The sequence below is a fragment of the Giraffa tippelskirchi genome, chromosome 13, assembly GCF_054371585.1.
Source record: "Giraffa tippelskirchi isolate mGirTip1 chromosome 13, T2T-mGirTip1v1.2.pri, whole genome shotgun sequence".
NCBI classification, from domain to species: domain Eukaryota; kingdom Metazoa; phylum Chordata; class Mammalia; order Artiodactyla; family Giraffidae; genus Giraffa; species Giraffa tippelskirchi.
The window spans coordinates 88052598-88066311 of record NC_137287.1 but is presented as its reverse complement, the minus strand read 5'-3'; positions in this window follow the sequence as shown (position 1 = coordinate 88066311).

Sequence of the window (13714 nt, the reverse complement as noted above, 5' to 3'; positions counted from 1 at the left end):
TCTTAATCAGTACCGATATAAAATTGTTGTTTTTCAGTCGCTCAGTCGTGTCCTACTGTTTGCAATGCCATGGACTGCAGCATGCCAGGCTTCCCTGTCCTTCACCATCTTCCAGAGCTTGCTCAAATTCACGTCCATTGAGTTGGTGATGCCATCAAACCATCTTATCCTCTGTCATTCCCTGCTCCTCTTGCCCTCAATCTTTCCTAGCATCAGGGTCTTTTCCAGTGAGTTGGCTCTTCGCATCAGGAGGTGGAACTATTGAAGCTTCAGCTTCAGCACCAGTCCTTCCAGTGAATATTCAGGACTGATATCCTTTAGGATTGACTGGTTTGATGTCCTTGCAGTACATGGGACTCTCAAGAGTCTTCTCCAACACCACAGTTCTAAAGAATCAATTATTTAGCGCTCAGCTTTATGATCCAACTCTCATATCCATACATGACTACTGGAAAGACCATAGCTTTAACTATACAGACTTTGTCAGCAAAGTAATGTCTCCTTTTTTTAACATGCTATCCAGGTGTGTCATGCTATGCAATATAAAACGAAAAAGGTTTTAAAAAAACTACAAAAAAGAAAAAATGTCACAGCAAACTTCAGGGCAGCTCCCCACCTGGATTTGTGCCTGGAGAGACTACACAGGTGGCCTTCTGGAATCTCAGGGACTGGCCCCAAGAGGGTGGAGCATGAGTGGGTGGGCCAGGTAGGTGGCTGCAGGCTGGTGGGAACACTGGGGGCTGGGGGTGGGGGCACTTAGAAGAAGGCAGGACCCAAGTCTGGCCTCAGTTTCTCAAAGCTTTGGCTTCCTCCCTTCTCTCAACTTCCTCTTTCCTCCCAACCCCATCCCCTGCCCACCCACTACTTCAAAGGAACTGAAATCCCGTTGCCCCTTCTTCTAGGCTCTAAAGAAAGAATGCTAAGTAGACAGGTGCAGTTTGTCTGAACACATGACGCTTTTCCAGCATCCTAGAAGATAGTCAGCAAAGTCTACAGAAACCTCTCTGCAGCACAGAGGATTCTGCAGTTAACCACAGCACCTCTTTGTTCAGAGGGGACACCCGTGGGTCCAGGACAAGCAAGGGTGATGGTTAGACGCTGTGACGTGAACACTGTGAGAATCTGGCTGATGAATGTCACTGAGTCACCACAAATTCTCTGTGATCTTGGGGGACACAGCTGGGCATTGTTAACCCTATAGTGATTGTGCAGGAAACTGAGGCACTGAAGGTTCTAGTATTTTGATCTCTGAAGAATAAATGCTACATAAACCCAGTAATTGCCACTTGGTAGACTGTTCCCACAGGATAAACCTCATTGATAGCTGACCTGTACATACACACTAAGAATTTATAAATCATTACTTTGAGAAGCACCAACATAATATTAGTATTCATATGTAATCTCAATTTACATTAATACAAATCACTGCCATGTAAAAAAGAAAGATCAAAAATTGTCTATGCAATATCCTTTATTACAATGAAACATTGTGTTACATTAGCAAGTGAGCGTTCTCAGGAAAGTGTGACTGGGACTTAGACAATCAAGTTAACACTTGATTGTGTCAGGTGTAGAATTGCACCTCCCCATAAAGATATGCTGATGTCGTAAAAAAAACCTCAGAATGTGACCTCATTCAGAAAAACTGCAGAGGTAATCAAGTTAAAATGATAATCCAGTATGACTGGTGTCCTTATCACTGGGGGACAGTTGGCCGCACTGAGATAGACCCAGACGATCACGTGAAACTGAAGGCAAAGATGGGGGTGATGGATGAAGATGAAGGCAAAGATGCAAGAGATGATGATGAAAATGAAGACTGAGATTGGGGTGATGATGAAGATGATGGCAAAGATCAGGGTGATGATAAAGATAAAGGCAAAGATCAGAGTGATGATGAAGAAGATGAAGGCAGAGATCAGGGTGATGCTTCTACAAGCCAAGGTGCCCAAGGATTTTGACAACACCGTAAGGCAGAGGGAAGAGCTAGTAGAACAGGTTGGCCCTCACAACCTCAGGATGAACCAATCTGCCGATACCCTGAGCCCTGAGTTCTGGCCTCCAGGACTACGAAATAGTAAGTTTTTGTTGTGCTAAGCCACCCAGTTTGTGGTACTTTGTGACGAAGTCCTAGCAAATGAATACCAAGATGTCAAGGTTATTTTACCTCCAGAAGAAAAACAGGCAGTGGTTTAACTGACTATGTTGTTTTCCAGGATTGCATGTCATTGACAAAATGCATACTTTTGCAAATCCTTTATTTCTGAATCCATCATAAAAGCAGTCAAGTGAGACTGCTGAAAATGCAAAGTGCCTCCGATGTTGGCATAACTGAAAGGGATAAAATGTCAACAGAACCCAGTGCTGATAACTTGAAACCAGGGGAAGAGCCTCAGAATTAAACTGGACTGCAATCCTAGCACTCTTTCACTTTTTCACTCAATAAATGTTTATTCCATGTCACTTGTTTGCCAATCACTGAACATTTCGTCCAAAGAGTCTGTGTAAAGCATTTCATCTTTTGTTGGGTTTGTAAAAAGGGCCCATTTGTAAAGAGAAAGAGGCCCTGATTTCCTCCCAGTTGACTTTCAACCCTAAGGTTCCATAGTTTTATCATTGTGGGTCTTAATTTTGACATTGGTCACACACTGACTTCAGCTGTGTTTTACTTTGTCTGTTTAAAATGACCCATTCAGAAATTCCGGTTAATTTGGCAGATTTTATTTCATTTTTGCTTCCAGGTACGTTCCCTGACATTCATCCTGATGCATGCCAACTCTTCATTGAGCTTGGTTTAACTCTGGATGTCTTAAGTAGTTGTTTTAGAAAACCTAAGATGTTTTTGAGATTCCTCTTGGCTAATGTCTTTAAGAATAATAATATAAAAACTTTACAAATATAGATATAATTATGAAAAAGGACCAGGATTAATGCTTTAGAAAAGGTGTATTAAAATAACCATGGGACATTATCAAATGTAACAGTTCGATAAAACTCAAGGCTAGTGAGGTCTGTGAAGTTACAGTAATCAAGTATTTTTATGCTCTGGGGGCTATGTGGTACTATATATATACTTTTTACCTTTTGGAAAGTTCTTTGGCATCATTTATACAAATGTTAAATGCACATCACTTTGCCCACAAAGGTCCATGTAGTCAAAGCTATGGTTTTTCCAGTAGTCATCTATGGATGTGAGAATTGGACCATAAAGAAGGCTGAGTGCCAAAGAATTGCTTCAAACTGTCATGATGGGGAAGACTCTTGAGAGTCCCTTTGACAGCAAGGAGATCAAACCAGTCAATCCTAAAGGAAATCAACCCTGGATATTCATTGGAAGGACTAAAACTGAAGCTCCAATACTCTGGCCACCTGATTCGAAGAGTTGACTCACTGGAAAAAGACCCTGATGCTAGGAAAGATTGAGGGCAGGAGAAGTGGGCAACAGAGGGTGGAAGACAACTCTTTCACCAGAAATTTCCTGGTGTGAAAATTACCCTGTAGCTATGTTCTCTCAAGGGCACAATGATGTATAAAGACAGATATTCCCTGCAGCACTTTTTGACTACAACAAATACTAAACAACATACAGGTCTACCAAGAGGAGTTTTCTTAAGTAAATTATAATACATTTATATAATTAGATGTTTGTTGTTGTTATTCAGTTGCTAAGTTGAGTTTGACTCTTTGTGACCCCACAGGCTGCAGCTTGCTAGGCTCCTCTGTCCTTCACTGTCTCCCTCAGTTTGCTCAAATTCATGTCCACTGAGTCGGTGACACTATCTATCTATCTCATTCTGTGCTGCCCCCTTCTCCTTTAGATAGTAAAAATAGTGATATACATCATCTTTCACATATCTATGTAAATATCTACATCTGTCTGTCTGTCTATCTACCTACCTACCTATCATAGATTAGTAAGAAAAAAAATCCAGGGGACCCTCTGGTGGTCCAGTTAGGACCCTGGGCTTCCATAAGAAGGAGCACAGGTTTGATCCCTGATTGGGGAACTGATGTGGCATGCCCACCTCCCCCCAAAAAGGGAAGAAATGCAGATGCATACTGAAGCTCTCACTTGAGTAGGAAAAATATACTTGCATTTGAGTGGAATGTGTCAAACAGGAGATTTTAGTTGTGAACCAAATACAACACTTTAATGAAAGGCATTTGATAAAGACCTAAATAAAGGGTAAGACGTTCTATTTCCATAGATAGGAACTCAGTGGGATAAGAACGTCATTTCTCTGCAAAAATGCAGTGGGATTCTGATAAAGATCCCGACAGGTGAGGAACACACAATGATCCTAAGATATAGGTGAAAGAAAAGACTCAAGAGGAGGCAAAGCAATTCTGAAGGACAGTGTGGGAAACTTACTTTGGCAGGAATTTTTTTTTTAAGTTTTTTATTAAGGACTTTTAGACTTAAGTCAACAAAGCTATAGCAAATAAGACAGTATGCATTAAGCACATAGGGAGAGAAAGCAAACAGGCTGAAGGAATCTATAAAAAAGCCAGGAATAGACACCTAGAAGTAGGTGACTGGAGAACAAATTCAAAAAATCTCGTAATTTATATGGGGGGAAGAAAAACTGAATTGCTATTTCAACTCTGCACCTACCCCAACGCCATAGTAATATTATACTTCTAAGGGTTTAAAAGTTTTACTTTTCTCACTTATGCTTTCAATAGATGCAGTCTGGATTTTGTCTCTGCTTCCTGTAATAGAAAAGTCCTGAAGATTAAAATGCCCTCAGAATAAGTCACTCAGGGTGCAATTTTCAGGAGTCGAGGCAGAGAAAGGATTTCCCCTACACATCACCCTCAGCGTTCACTCACTGATGCCTGAACTACTCCAATGGGAGACAGAATTACATTTCAAAGTCAGGAAAAGGCTTAAAATGCAAATACTCATCTTCTCAAATTTTGCTGTGAGAGTGAATGACTTGGAGAAACCAGCCCTGCCGACAGCCTGATCTTGAACTCCCAGCCTCCAGGACTGGGAGACAACAAACGTCTGTTGTTTAAGGCCTCAGGTGAGATATGTGTCCCCTTTGTCCCTAACAAACCAGCACAGAAGGCCACTGCTCAAGAGGGAAGAAACAGACTGACCTCAGAAACCCAGTGTATCGTGTCCAGAAGCAGACCCAGAACATATGGAATTTCATGTGCAATAAAAAACATTTTAAATCATTGAGGAAAAGATTATTTAAGAAATGATGTTGAGATTAAATTAGCTTAATACTGACCCATTCTTTACAACAGAAGAGATTCCAGATAGATCAATGAGTATAATGTAAAATGACCTCATAAAAACATAAAAGATAAGCAAATGCAAAACATAACTTAGGAAATATTTATAAGTATGGTATAAAACGGGAACAAGATTTAATGGTATAAAATGGGAACAAGCTAATGGGAACAAGATTTAGGGGGTTTTAGTGTGCTAATGGGCTTCCCAGATGGCTCAGTGGGTAAAGAACTTGCCTGCAATGCAGGAGATACTGGAGATATGGGTTGGATTCCTGGGTTGGGAGGATTCCCCTGGAGGCAACCCACTCCAGTATTCTTGCCTGGAGAATCCCATGGACAGAGGAGCCTGGTAGGCTACAGCCCATAGGTTGCAAAGAGTCAGACACAACTGAAGCGACTGACCACAGCACGTAGTACAAAAACCCAGAATCCATAAAGGGAAAACCTGGCACATTTGTCAGTATAAAATTTTAAAGTGTACGTGCAAACCAAAATATCAATATAAAGTCAAAAGAACAACAAACCATAAAAATTTTTTGCAAGTATCATGACAGAAAGAGCCCTTAGTATATAAATAAGTCTCATAAATCTTGTAGGAAAATACCGATAATCAAAAACTTCAAGGGACTTCCTGGTGATCCAGTGGTTATGAATCTGCCTGGCAATGCAGGGGACACAGGTTCAGTCTCTGGTCCGAGAAGATCCCACATGGCACGGGGGCAACTAGAGCCGGTGCTCTGCAGCAGGAGAAGCCACCGCAATGAGAGACCCGGGCACCACACCTAGAGAGTAGCCCCCACTTGCCGCAGCTGGAGAAAGCCAACGCACAGCAATGAAGACCCAGTGCAGCCAAAAATAAATAACTAAAAATTCTTTAAAATTGGGGAAGTTGGCTCAAAAATAGAATTCCAAATGACCAACAAAAACGAAAGACCCTTAAACTGACAACTAAGAAAATTAAAATTGAAGTGTGAAACCATTTTTAGCCAATCCAGTTGGCAAAGACATAGTGTCTGAGAATGTTTGGGTATCTCTGCGAACTCCTCCCACATAACTTGTGGGAGTATTAACCACCGAGGACACTTTAGAGCAGCACTCAGCAATTGATCAAATGATAAAATAATTCACATTCCCGAGAGTGGGCGTTTTACCTTGCATGGCTTACCATGTGCATATATTCATGAATGAATAAAGTAGAATTTCCATCAGACTGCAGAGGATTATCTTTACATGGAGAAAAGCTGCTGTACTGAATGAAGCTTTGTAGTTAGAAATGTCTGGGGCTTCCCTGGTGGTCCAGTGGTTAAGAACCTGACTGGCAACGCAGGGGACACGGGTTTGATCCCCAGTCCAGGAAGATCCCACATATTACAGGGCCACTAGGCACAGGTGCCACAACTAGTGGGTCCATGGTCTGGAGCCTGTGAGTTGCAACTACTGAAGCCCATGTCCTTCCTCACAGGGTGTCTGCGAGGTATCTCGCTGGACCAGAATTACTCCTCCAAAGGGGTCCCTCAGCCCCTAGCAATGACTGTCATCTGCAGGAAAGATAAAATGATTTCCTCTCCAGCAGAGCTGTCTCCCCAAAGCCTTCAATTTGATTTTCAGCCACTAGATGGTGCCTTTTCCTTAAATTTCACCATTTCCATGGCAAGGATTCTGCTTTTACATAAATACGTCCTTTACACGGTTTATTTATTTTCACTGAAATTGCTTTCATGACAGTTATTCACACCTACGACCACTTCAGCCTGCTTGGCTGGCACTGTAAAAAAGACAAGTGAGACAAAGCCATGGTCGCTGTAAATAAATCAAAAGTAACAGGAAGTTTAGAACCGCTGAGGATTTCTTTTTTTTCTAAGTTTTTTATTGCTTTGTTCTTTGATCATTTCTCCAAGCAAATCTGTAAACACAGGGACTTCCCTGGCTGTCCAGTGGCTAAGACTCCATGCACCCAATGCAGGGGAACTAGATCCCACATACTGCAACTAGAAGTTCAAATGTCACAACTAAGACCCAGCACAGCCTAAATAGATCAACATTAAAAAATAAAAAGCAAGGCCCAATTATCAAAAAAACCCTGTACATATAAAAAAGGACTTTTTTGGTGAAGGCAATGAATATAAAATCTATCATTTGAATGACTGTATTGTAACATATAACTTAAGACATATTTCCCAACGTTATTTATGTTTTTATTGCATCTCGGTTCTATGACAATTCTTGTTTCATAACATTAGTTTCCTCCTCTCATGTCCAACAGTGAGTCAGAAGCTGCTTATTCCCTAGATCCGTCCTCCTTTCCTGCTCCATCACTATGAAAGTATAAAGTGTGTCTCCATCATTATACTTTTGGGGAATCTATCCTAAGAAAAAATCCAAAATTAAAAAAAATTAAGACTCCTCAAGAAAAAATGGGGAGAGGATTCAAATCAATAAGATAAGAAATGAAGGAGAAATTACAACTGACATTGCAGAAATACAAAGGATCATAAGAAACTAAAGAGACTATTAATACTATGCCAATAAAATGAATAACCTGGAAGAAAAGGACAAATTCTTAGAAAGGTACAACCTTCCAAGACTGAACCTGGAAGAAATAGAAAATATGAACAAACCAATCACAAGTAATGAAACTGAAAGTGTGATTAAAAATCTTCCAACAACAGAAGTCTCAGACCAGATGGCTTCACAGGTGAATTCTATCAAACATTTAGAGAAGAGCCAATGCCTGTCTTTCCCAAACTCTTCTGAAAAACCGCAGAGGAAGGAACACTCCTAACCTCATTCTACAAGGCGGCCATCCCCGATACCCAGAGACAAGGACATCACCAAAAAGAAAATCACGGGCCAGTGTCACTGATGAAAATAGATGCAAAAATCCTCAACAAAGTACTATCGCTCTTTTACAATAAACACATTGATAGCGGTGTTTTGTGGAGGGGAAGGGAGTCCGAGGTGGAGAAGGGAGTAGGAGGTGCATGAGGGCTCTCTGTCTCCTTGGTGTCCATGAACTTCCCTCCTGGTCCTAGTCCTCCTGCACACACCCTCCAGCCCTCTCCGTGTGAACGGTCCGTCTCCTCACCCTGCAGGCCAGAGCTCTTGTGCCTCCACCGACAGGAATTGGTTCAGGAGCGGATCAAAGACTCAAGCAACCAACCCCTTTCTGAGGACATTCCTGGACTCACCAGCAGGGCATCTCCCCTCTTCAGCTGGGGAAGTGGGCAGACAGTCCCTCCAGGAAGCCGAGTGGCAGAGCACACAGTCAGCCTTCATGCCCAAGCGCTCTTCGCTCTTGGATTTTGACTGTTTCCCGTTTTAAGCCATTTCCTTTTCCAGGCAGCCCAAAGTCCTGGGGCTACAAAGTCCAAAACCATTGCTGATTTTCTGGCTGTGGAGGTGGAAACGCCCCCTCCAATCCTTCACACACTCTGTGTTTCTGAGGTTCCCTGGCCAGTCCTGGGTGAGAGGACCCAGCGCCTTCCTGTTGGGACGACAGCTTCTCGTCAGACGTCGTGGACGCAGCTTTACCTGCATCTCAGGAACGAGCAGACCCATCTCTCAGACCCAAGGGCGTGAGGACTCAGGTTCCTTCTGGCAGTGCCCTTTCCTACCACCCTGACAGCTCAATATTGCATGAGAAGCAGGGGTTTCAGAGGCTGAAATGCGTCCTCCACACATGGGCGCGCGTCTCCTCGTGTCTTTACCTCACAAGCCCTTGGCTGTCAGCTGAGTGCTGCCCAAAAGCCACCCTCTGCGCCCAGACTTCTTGGTGCCAGCCCAGGTCTCCAGAATGACCTGACAAGCCGATTCATGTTGCCACCCAGCCCTCCCTGCATCAAGGCCTGTACCTGCGGTGCCCTTATCCGGAACGGTCTTCTCCCAATGCCCGCACTCCTCACCCATCCTTACCGGGTTCCCACGGCCACTGGTGTGAAACAACCCCTAAGCCTGACCCTTCTCCCACTATCCGTATGTCCAGCGTTTCTCCATGTACATGTTTGTAGAGATACGGTCAGACTCACTACTTCCGTGTTCTTTCAGCTCCTGCGATGTCAGAAACTTGAATGGCTCTGCAGCATCACTCCTATGACCAGACCCAACCCTCCGCAGACTGCCTGCCTTCCTGCCACCACCACGGCCACTGCTCGCCTACATCAGGTTGTCTCTTAGCACACCCTCATTCAGAGATTCAAACTTCAAATTGCAATCATTTTGAGGAGAAACTATTTCAACAGGGAATCGCCAAAGGACTGAGGACTTTGGCAACAAGTTGGCCACGCCTGCAGACAGAAGCAGTTCCCACACTCCCTCCCCTGTAGGCAGTCCCTCCATCCAGGGCAGGAGGCTGACAAGGCAGCTCCATGGGTCAGAGGACGTTAATTCGTTTCTCGGTTCACTTCTCCATTTGTCATGGGTAATTCATGTGCACCACTTATATTAATCTGAGATTGAATTTTGTGTTGAATATTTTGGTGAACTGCGAACAGTTTCACAGTATCATACTTGGGAAACCACTCCTGGGAGACTGGTTTGGAGAAAGATTATAACAAGGATTGAATATTAGGTGATTAAAGTTCAGGAGTTAACCTTTTGGTACTTAAGATCCCCAATTAATGAAAATACCATAGCGAGTTCCATCTCCAGGTTTTCACTCTTATTACAGTAGAAAGTGGAGTCTGACAACACTCCTGTTTTTGTTAGCCCAGAATGACTGCTGTCTCGTTTTTTCCTCAGTTATGTTTCTTCTTTTTGAAAAACACACACCAGTCCTATTAACCCACTATGGACCCTTCTACTTGAATCCACATATTCCCACACTTGCCTGTACTCTCATTTCTAAGCTGAATTTTATCCCACAAGCAGGCAGAACATCCTAGCTCAGTCTCGGACAGTTTTAACAAACGTCTCCCCAAATCACAATAAAGTATCTCTTGAAGTGATTTTGTGAAAGCTTCCTACTTCTTCCACCTGTTCTCTCAAGCTGTTTTCCCTCCAGTCACTGACTTTTCCTGAATCAATCTACATTTCCTTCAAGAAGGCATGAAATATACAGGAAGGAGGTAACACTGAGTCTCTTCAATGTGATTGCTTTGAGAGGCAAACATAAAGCAATTAATAAACATTTATGGAACACAGGCCATTTGCCTGGGCCTACACAAAGGTATGACAGGATCTTCATGTAAAGGAAGTTCACAAGAGGACGGTCAAGTTTATACGACCGAGTGCCAAACATGTTCCTACGTTTCATACAGGAAATATGTGGTTGTTGTGGATATAAAAATTAATAAAACTCTTAGAAGCCTAGTTGATTCTTGCTTTGGAAAATTAAAACCTATGAACACGACACAGTTTCCTCTTCTGAGAAGCAGGGCGAAAATCACAATCCTTAAGTCAAGGGTTGTGAAGGTCAGCGAGTGGATTCATGCAGAGTCCCTGCACAGAGCAGGTGTGACTGGACACATCTGCTCCTCCTACTGCTGTCCTCATCTCCGCAGCTGGCTCAGAGACCGCCACGTCCCTGAGGATCCGAGAGTGGTCCATGAGTTCTTGTCAATCATCAGTACTTCCTGAGACTCTCCCCCAAGCACCCCGCCTGGACACCCCCATCACAAGGGTCCTCTGCTGCTCCTGGCAGTCATCCCTGTGAAATAATAATTCCTGTGGAACCAAGAACAGGCTCTGCTCACCTGGCCCCTGGCCATGAATCCAGAAATGGGCCAACTCACCGAAAATCCATTCATGGCTGACCCATTCCTAGAATGTCTAGTTTGTCAGACGTCCATTTGCTGAGTGTGGTTCTCATTCTGGCCTCTGTCACATTTCCACCATTCAGTGAACTGTGTGTGTGATTCCAGCCTCAGCATTGGCTTCTGTCACCTTCTCTGACTTTCTGGAGTTTCCCAAGACCCAGGCCAGCAAGTGCGGGGACACTTCTGTGCAGTGACCACAGCTGCACCATGTCTGTGGTGATGGGGTCCCTGCCCGCAGGACCTGTGGGCCTGTCATCCACGAAGGGCGGGTCCTGATCCCTGACGCCTGGGGTGCAGGCGTCCCCTGATCCCTGACGCCCAGGGTGCAGGCATCCCCTGATCCCAGATGCCCGGGTGCAGGCGTCCCCTGATCCCAGAGGCCCGGGGTGCAGGCGTCCCCTGATCCCTGACGCCTAGGGTGCAGGTGTCCCCTGATCCCAGATGCCCGGGTGCAGACATCCCCTGATCCTTGATGCCCAGGGTGCAGGCGTCCCCTGATCCCAGAGACCCAGGGTGCAGGCACCCCCTGATCCTTGATGCCTGGAGTGCAGGCGTCCCCTGATCCCAGAGGCCCGGGGTGCAGGCGTCCTCTGGTATTTCTCCTGGAAGGCTTCGTCCTCCGCCCAGGTCAGGGAAGCAGGAGAGCTGAGAACAAAGGTCTTCCAGAGCCTCCCACCTTGAAGGCTGATTTTTGGGTTCATTTCATCTGATTTCACCAGGAAAGAAAAGTGACTGGCGGAGGGAGGACCGGAGCTGGAGGGCTCGGTGGCTCCTGTGAAACGTCTTCATCCTGGGGTTGCAGGGTCCCCCACCCCCGAGCCTGACAGCTCTAACCGGGTCCCGGCCCAACCCCTCCACCCGGCGGTGAGGGACACTGTGTGGCCGCAGAGGCCAAGGTGACCAGCGGGGTGTGTGGGAGGCGCTCGGGTGGGCTTCAGCTGCTCCAAGGCCAGCTCTGGCGGTTCTCCCAACACCCGGCAGTGAGCACGGCTAGAGATGGCTCAGCCCGTGAAGAAGCAGCAGAAAGGCTGTGCAGGGGTGGGGGTGGGGGACAAAGCCAGAGCCCTGGCCCCTCTGTGGAGCCCAGATATACTCCTGCCCACTGGGTTTAGTTTTAACAGAAACCAGAGTGACCCTCACAGAGGCAGGCAGGTGACACAGGACAGAACAGGTGGTCACCTGTGTGCCATGAGGGCAAAGTGAGGCAGAGACAGGAAGGACAGCCTGGAGTCCACCCCAGCACTGCAGGCGAGGACAGAGACCCCTTCCCCACCTCAGCCCCCTCCCCATGAACACGAGGCCCCCGTGGCCCGCTTCTGCTTTGAGCTGAGCTCCAGAAGCAGCCCTACAAGTGCAGAGATGCTCTGTCCAGCCCGGGGTCTCCTGCCGCTCCAGCCCAGGACACCTCCTGGAGCACGCGGGTCCCCCACCAGGTCAGGCTCTGGTTCCCCAGGAACCCAGAGTTGGGCATGAAGAAATGCTGTCTCCTTGTGGCTATTGCCTATAATAACTTTAAAACAGACTCTTAATAGTCACAAGGCCCGAGGGGCTGTAAATGACCCCTGCCTGCAAACACTGTGCTGGGGTAGATAAGTGAAAGAGAAAGGGCAGACCTTCAAGAAGCCAGTTTCAAGAGGTAAGTTTTACTCACAGTGTTTTAAACAAAATCTCACATGAAAAGATGCTTGACATTGCTTATTAGCAGAAAAATGCAAATCAAAATTACAATGAGGTGTCACCTTGCATTGATCATAAAAAGGCTACAAGCAATAAATTCTGCAGTTGGTGGGAATATACATTGCTAACAGCCACTCTGAAGAACAGCACAGAGGCTCCTTAAGAAAGTGAAATCAGGGCTTCCCAGGTGGCTCAGTGGTAAAGAATCCTGCCAATGCAGGAGACACGGGTTCAATCCCAGGTCTGGGAGGATCTCACCAGCTGTAGAGCAGCTAAGCCCGAGCACCCCAAATAGAGCGTACCCCCACTCCCCGCAACAAGAGACACTAGAAGGTATCCCCACTCCCCGCAACTAGAGCAAGCTGGTGCAGCAAAGAAGACCCAGCATGGCCACCAATGAGTAAATATTATTTTTAAAAGAAGGTAGAATGAGAGCTCCCAGAGGTCCCCTGGGCGGCACCTGTCACTGTGCCTCACTGTGGCCTCTCAGGATCAAGCAGCTGCCTGGGGCCCTGGGCCATCTGATCATGGACTGACGGACGCCTGCAGACCTTACAGACCTGCACTGCCCTGTGTGGGGTCATGCTGGGGTTAGGAGGGGAAACACAGGTGACACACTGACCCACAACCGCAGAGCTTTCCTCCCTTGAGTGACAACCTCAAGACAACTTGACTTGTCAACAGACAACTCAACAGCAGCCCTAAGTTCTGGAGTGCACCCGAACCCCACAGCCGCTCTTGGGGGGCACCTAGGTAGAGGCCCAGGTGCCAGGGCCTACAGTTTGCTGAGCCCCAAGCCCGCCTTCCATGTGAGCAGGACTGACCCAGCGAGGGCGGTTTGGCGGCTCAGGGTCCCAGGTGCTCTGTTCCTGGTGAGGCCATCCACCCGGGGAGGGGCCCGCATCAGCAGGGACCTTGCCTGTGGCTTCTGCTGCTTCCTGTCTTCTCCCTCGCTGCGCCCCGCCCCCCATGGAGGCTCTCTCATCCTCACCACCTGCAGTGTCCGGCACCTCGGGACGCCTCAACACAAATTT